This window comes from Helianthus annuus, chromosome 5, assembly GCF_002127325.2.
Source record: "Helianthus annuus cultivar XRQ/B chromosome 5, HanXRQr2.0-SUNRISE, whole genome shotgun sequence".
Lineage (NCBI taxonomy): Eukaryota > Viridiplantae > Streptophyta > Magnoliopsida > Asterales > Asteraceae > Helianthus > Helianthus annuus.
In genome coordinates this window covers 2,212,983-2,220,466 of record NC_035437.2, presented here as the reverse complement: position 1 = coordinate 2,220,466, position 7,484 = coordinate 2,212,983, and the positions used below count along the sequence as shown (strand labels likewise).

The window sequence follows — 7,484 nt, the reverse complement described above, 5'->3', positions numbered from 1 at the left end:
ACTAGACTAACAAGTCTAGTCAGTGAGGCTGTTAAGGTCAATATTTAAATTAAGAAAGTGTTCAACACGCTATCTATATTAAGATTAGCGTGAAATAATCATAGTTGATAAGCGTGTATGACCAAGTGGCCAAATAGCTACTCAGTCAAGCCAAACAATAAAGGTAAGTGAGTAGAAGACGGCAGTGATGGTCCATGAGGTCATAATAACGAAAAGTATTGATCGCCTATACTGAGCGATCACAAGACAACACAAGCAAAGTGTTGGGAAGTCAGTTCGAGTAAAGGCACGATAAAAAGGATAAAGCCGAAAGGTATGTGGTAATATGCCTTGTAGAATTCCGTTAATAGCACACCTAGATAGTGCTAAATAAATAAGATAAAATCAGGAAATTCATTTTAGCGGCGAATTCTGTATGAATGAACCAAATGAATAAGTTCGCAAAGGAAAGGGTCTGTTTGTAAAAAAAAAAAAAAACAGTGGAAGATCTCACTAGAAACATCCAAATGGGTGAAAATAACGGATTCACAAAGAATCCGAAAGTATAAACGCGATGGATTTCGCTAAGTTAATCAAACAAGTCGAAATAACGAGATGGTGTTATTCTGAGTTGCGTAAATTCGCATGAAAGAATACATATGTTGTGTAATTAAAAGATGTTACCATATTTGTCTAATGACACTAACAAATGGTCAAAGTGTGAGTAATGCTTAGAAGGTTACCCAGTTTATGTACATTGGGTTGAAACTCAATAAATTATGTAAGAAAAGGTTTCGAGGACGAAACCTCTTTAAGGGGGGGGGGGGGTAGACTTGTAACACCCCGAAAACGGGTTTGGGTAATCAAACTCCGTTAATACTAAAAGACGGGTAAAGTACCGTTAGTGGTAAAATTTACCCGGTAAATATTATGATTTAAATAATTAATCCTAATATTAAACAAAAAGTCAATAAAAGCTTTTAAAGAAATAAGATGGATAAAAGGCCCGATTTAACGGGACTTAAAGTAAACGGGTTACGACTTCCCGAACCTACTAAACTAACTAGGAATGACACTAACTAAGTTAGTTAGTCACCTATGAGTAGTTAGGAGTTCAAAAGAATTAAGAGTGAAAAATGAGGGACCATATGTGTCTAAATGAAAACTATTGTATAGAAATAATAAAATAAAACACAAAACACAATAATCTGTGTTTTGTGGAAATCGACCAACATCAGGGGCGACCCCCAGGCTCCATCTAAACCTTAAACATTCACAAAACAACCAGATTGAAGGTCAATTCTTGTCCCAAATCAAAATCTGGACATAGATTCGTGATCCTCATCACAAGGGGGTTACAAGGTATGTAAAATTTGGTGTTAATTCTCTGTTTGAATTTCTCATGAAATTGGGAAATCTGAAAATTTATGTTGCATGTTAGCTATTTGGGTAGAACAGGGTTGATATGGTGTCTAGGAGTAAAACCTAGACAAAAACATGTGAAATCATGGCTAAATTCTGAAAAATTTCATGAACACATTGAAGGTGATTCATGGGTTTTATGAGAAAATGATAAACACTAGGATGTAGGATGCTAATCTAGTGTAAATTGGTGCTTAGAAACTGATTTCTGAAAATATGATGTGTAGTTCATGAACACTAAACATAGAGGTTTGAATTGTGGTGTAAATCTTGGTAAAGATAACTAGTTATGAATTAGTTAGTAAATAAGTAATATTATGCACATTAGGTGTTTGTCAAAATGCCCGAATGAATGTTGACATAATGAAATTATTAAAGAAACGCGTAATTGGCTAACTCGACTAACTACGTGTAATACGAAATAATATGGGTTCTAAACGTGATGTTGATTGAACTTATTGTGCGTGTAATATGATTGAAGTTAGTTGACTATCGAAAGTCAAATAAACCAATATTGAAGTCGGATAGTAGTTCCGACATAGAGTTTGTATGGTGGAATAGTCGTATGTGATAATGACTAAACTAACCATCTTACGAATTATGATGATAGTTTGACGCGTGACAAGCTAGGTGGAGGCTTGGAAAGGAAGCGGGTCAAACGAAGCAAATAAGAAGTAAAAGCATGTTTCGGATGCAAGGTAAGTAAAACTTACACCTACTTGTAGTATACGTGTTTATTTTATAGGCGATAAATACAACAAAGGATTTGGTTTGAATTATGGGTTCCAACACGAAACGAATTGGGTTGGAACGAATAGAAACGTTTTAAACCATGATTATTGGTGAAAGAGGCAAAATGGTAAACTAGTCATGAATTGGTTAATAGTTCAAGAGTTTTCTTAAAGTTACCTTATAGCGTAACTAGTAATGGAAAATGGGTAAAATGGAAATTTAGTCAAGTATTGACTATAGTAAAATAAGTTTCAAAGGACACCCATAGCATAAGCCGAATGGGTTAAAAATATAGGAAATTTACTTTAGAAAGAAAGGGATCTAGTGAGAAAACCCGAAATGGTTCGGATGTGTGATTGGTAATTAAAAACCATGTTTTTGTTACATATGAAAATGTTGGGTGATATAGACCGAACGGGTCAAATGGTGGGAATAACGTCATTTGACAAAATCAACTAATGTGGTGGTTAAGTCATGTGTTACAGGAGCGAATAGTAATTGGGATAATTGCGTCGCCATAGAATATCGGTAATAAAAGCAAGGTGTTGAAACGGGTCACTCGGTTGACTCGAGCCAGGTACGTATAAATACGATTGTGGTTAAACATACATTTTTGGGGTCAATTAAGTAGCAAATGCCCTTCGTCGTAAATGAGGGGCTAAAGTTGACTAAAATGCCCTTGTTGGATAAACCGGGCAAACGACCTTTAAAGGTTGTTGGAAATAAGTGATTTGGTAGATTAAATCCTTAAGATAAGTATAAAAGGGATGTTATGGGACCTTAGTGCATAAATACCCTTAACGGGTCAAAATAAGCATACAAACGAAAACGGGTTTAATTTGTGTAATAAACCGGGGATTATAATCTAGTATGGTAGATAACATTAAGGTGAAGAAGTATATGAGATATAAAGGTCAAATACACAAGTTGATGATGAAATCACGAACGGGTCAAAAGTTGGCAAAAAGGGTAATAAGCCAAAGACTTAAAAGTCTGAAATTTTGTTAAACCGGATGTTAGATTTTAACTCCATATGATGGAGAATCAAATTGCAAACACGTAGGAAGAAACGGTAGGTTAAATGGACGAGCAGATTGAAAGATACGAAAGTTTTCGTGTCAAAAACGGCAAAATAAAAAGATGGAATGCAGGGGCCACCGTAACTTACGGTGCCACCGTAAGTTACGGCGGACATAATTTGGTTACGGTAAATGCCTACTGTTGTACGGTTGAATAATTGAAACACAGAGGCCACCGTAACTTACGGTGCCACCATAAGTTACGGTGGAGGTCAGAAATGAGTTTTTGTTTTGGGTTTAAGATATCCATGTTGGATTTTCCTAATTTCCCCGTTGTATTAGTTAATTAATTATCAAAACTGACCTTTAAGTTGGTTTTGATCACAGGTGAATGTCGAGAGTCCCGGATGAAGATCGAGCATCGAGCAAGAACCGAACACACATTAAACAAAGCTTCCGCAACGTTGTTTTGTCGTTATTCTAAACGGCGAATTAAATCACATTATGTTTATCACTTAAATTGTAAAAGTTTTTAACAAACCCGTATCTCCGATGTATGTAATCTTAAATTACATGATTATTTTCGCAAAATATACGTTAAACCTTGATTTATAAGAACGGGTGTTACAGGTCGGCTTCCAACGGTATCTTTAGTTTCAGGCAAGTCCAACGTTGCTCGGACACGATGAATTCGGGTGCGTTGCAGTTAGTCTAAGTCTACTAGTATAGACATAAGACACGTACCGACTAATTAATCAACTCCGATGAGATTACACATCAAAATATATAAAAATTGAACTTTATTAAAGACTTTGGCTATTCACACATCCCAGTTGGCCTTTTAGACACACATATGTGTTGCGCTTTGGCCAAAGCGCAGCGCATAGATGGTTTGTTTGTTTTTTGGTGGAAAAAGTGGGGTGTTGATTTGTTGTTTGGCTGTGTGTTTTTTTTTAAAAAAAGCTGTAGATTTGGGTTTTATTTTAATAAATATATATAATTTAAAGTTGATCTTTAACGGTCGTTTAACGTGAGTGTACTAGTTATAGTTGATTTATAAAAGTCATTTATAAGATACGTTTCTTTATGCCATTGTTTTTATAAATGTTAACCAATTTTATTGTCTTAAATTACACAAACATGTTTAATTAAAACACCATACAATAAGTTGCGAAAGAGACGTATTAAATAAGCACAAACTAGAAGAACTCGACTTCAAACTCATGTCGAAGATATATCAACCAAGCATTACCTATGACAAATATTTTTCCTCATACATCTATTATTCAATTTTATTGTGTTTTGTACTCCTTATTTTTCATTTCTTTCCTAGCTTTTCATTTTCTTTTCTTAGAATATTAATAACTTTTACTTTTCTACCCTTAAAGTAAAATCCATACTCAAACCCGAACGAAAATTTCTCCGGTGTGCTTCCACACAATCACACAACTGTCAACGATTTACATCATAACCCATCATTGTGTAAGAAAACCCTCTCACCATAATGGTAGTGCTGGTGCGCGTTGCAGAAAAAGTAAGGTATAATGGTGAAGCAAGAGTTAGGGTTTTATGTAGTTTATTTAAAAAAAAAAACTAATCTTAAAAGGATAAGTAAAAAGACCAAAATGCCCTCACATGCGCTTTGTATGTGAGATGACTTAACCAAGAATTTTAATGTCGTTTGTGTTAAAGGTTATACTCTGTAGCAAAACATAAACATAAATATCGGGTATCGTGGATTTCATAACGAAAGATATGAAGTGCCGTTTAGATATAACATAAAGGTTGATTTGTGCAATTGTGTCCTTAAAGTATTAGTAAAAACATAATATAATCCTTATGATTTAGGTTAAATTTTAATAAACCTGATAATTTAAAAGTTTATTTAATTATTATTATTATTATATATACTATTATTATTATTATTTTATTTAGAGTTTTTTTATTACTTTTTTACGTGGCTTTTATATATCGTTTTGACTTAATTGTTCTATTTACGATAATGTTTTATGCTTCATTTTAAATTTTGCGAGTTAACACGTTGCAACGCGCGTATATGATTCAACACTTTTACGCCTATCTTTTTTCGTTTAACGACCACGTCGCAACCTGTGGGTCACCGACTTGGTTATTATTTTCTCTGTTTTACGTTTTTCTCTAAAACCATATATGTTTTTTTAAATCGTTTGTTTTTAAAACTGGTTGTTTATTAAAATCGTTCTTCTTAAAGTCGTTAATTCTTTTAACAGTTCATTTATTACCATTATTTTTACAGTCATTTGTTTTTTAAACTGTTTTTAGACAGTTTGTTATTTAAAATCGTTCATTATTAAAATTATTCTTTTTTAAACTGTTCCGTTTAGAAACGTTCCTTTCAGAAAATTTCATTTCTTAAACTTTGTATTCTATAATTTACTTATAACTGTTAGGAAAAAACGTTCAAAAAATGAACTATTGTAAACATCAAAGGAATAAAAAGAACGAATTGTTTCAAACAAATGAACTGTTAGAAAAGACGTTTGGAAAAAAATATTAAAAAATGAATAAGTTAAAAATGTGAACGATTTTAATAAACAAAAGGGTTAAAAAGTGTGACGAATTTTGAACAAACGAATGTTTCTGGAAGATTTAAAATAAAGATGAACGATTCTAAAAGAAGTTTGAAAAATGAATGATTTAAAAAAAAAGGCAATTATAAAAGATAAATGCCTTTAGAAAATACATATTTATTTGTATATGTAAAACATGTTTTATTAAATAATAATTATAAAACTTACAAAGTATTTAAGAAAAAGGGGCAATGTAAAATGGACGATTTTAAAAAAGAACGGTTTTAAGAAAGGTTTTAAATACAAATTAACTTATAGACGACGTTTATAAAAAATGTGAAAGAAACTGTGTATTTATTTGTATATTTAAAAATATTTTATTAAATAATAATAGTTAAAAAAATAAAAAAAATAAGCAATTACAAAATAGTCTTTTAATATTAAATAACTTTGTAGATTACAGAAACAACCCCTAAGGTGTAAAAGGAGCAAAATACCCTTACATTTAGCTAGAAAAATTAACATTGTCAATGTTAATGTTAGGGGCCAAAATGCAACATTAGGGTCTGATATGTTATAAGATTAACTTCAAGGCTAAAATGGTTCAAACCACATGAGCCAATATTGTCTACCATTGTTTTTTAAAGTTCCACGTTTATAACTTTTCATACCATATTATTTAATATATATATATATATATATATATATAGAGAGAGAGAGAGAGAGAGAGAGAAAGTATAATGTACTTCACGCCTTAACGTACATTAACGTACTTCACGAAATATATATCATGCATAATTATTTTTTTGACCAAAATAACGTGCGTGATTTTGGATCCCATGCGTGATTATGTGGTCCCATGCGTGATTATGTGGTCCCATGCGCGATTATATGTTCCATGCGTGATTATACCCCTGATCCAACGGTTACTATTGTCTCCTACGTGAAGTGTGATAAGCCGTGAAGTATGTTAACCTTTCTATATATATATATATATATATATATATATATATATATATATATATATGGTAGGGTTCTAGAGTGAACAATGGTTAACTTAAGAACAAAATGAATAGATCTTGGTCCTTCATTTGTTAGATGATCAAAATTAATGCTAATGGCAAACTTGTAAATATTAAATTAAATATAAGAAAGAAATGGGGCTGATAGGGGCATTCACGTAAATGTGTACTATTGGTAATTTTGGTATCCTATCATAACTGAATATTGTTTTTTTTAATATAACAAAATCAAATCCCTTTAAACCAGGGATGTCAGTTATTAATTAAAGATATGAGTACACAAATGTACAGTCCGTTGTTCCTACAATGTACATTGTTGTGCATATGTGTATGGTACTCATATACACAAGTGTACAGGCTGTTGTTCGTACACTGTATACTATTGTACATCTGTATATTGTACTCATGTACACCCGTGTATATAAACAATAAAACGCTGGAAAACGAAAAATGCATATGTTGTTCGTTTTTATTAAAGAAACTATAGCAATATCATACTCAAATTAAAGAGAATAAAAAATTCGTTTTTATGGTGTATTTAAATAAAAAATATTAACATATGAAAAATTTATAACTATTTAAAGATCATAAGGGGTAGTTAGTTTAATGTTAACAAAAATATATAACTTCCTAATTTAAACTGATTAATTACCATCATATCCTTTACATTTAAAAAAATGATCAATGGTCAGATTGGTTCACACGGTTCACAAACAAGGATGTTGTTCACTCATGAACCTCATATATATATATATATATAT

General features: G+C 31.8%; 1 long non-coding RNA gene across 1 annotated transcript; it reads left to right on the top strand.

Annotated features, from left to right (window-relative positions):
• Positions 1–2,057: 2,057 nt before the first annotated feature.
• Positions 2,058–3,580, top strand: LOC110938410. The gene is made up of 3 exons (XR_002591370.1): positions 2,058–2,099; positions 2,619–2,710; positions 3,540–3,580. It is a non-coding gene; the product is annotated as an uncharacterized LOC110938410 (long non-coding RNA).
• The last annotated feature ends 3,904 nt before the right edge of the window (positions 3,581–7,484 follow it).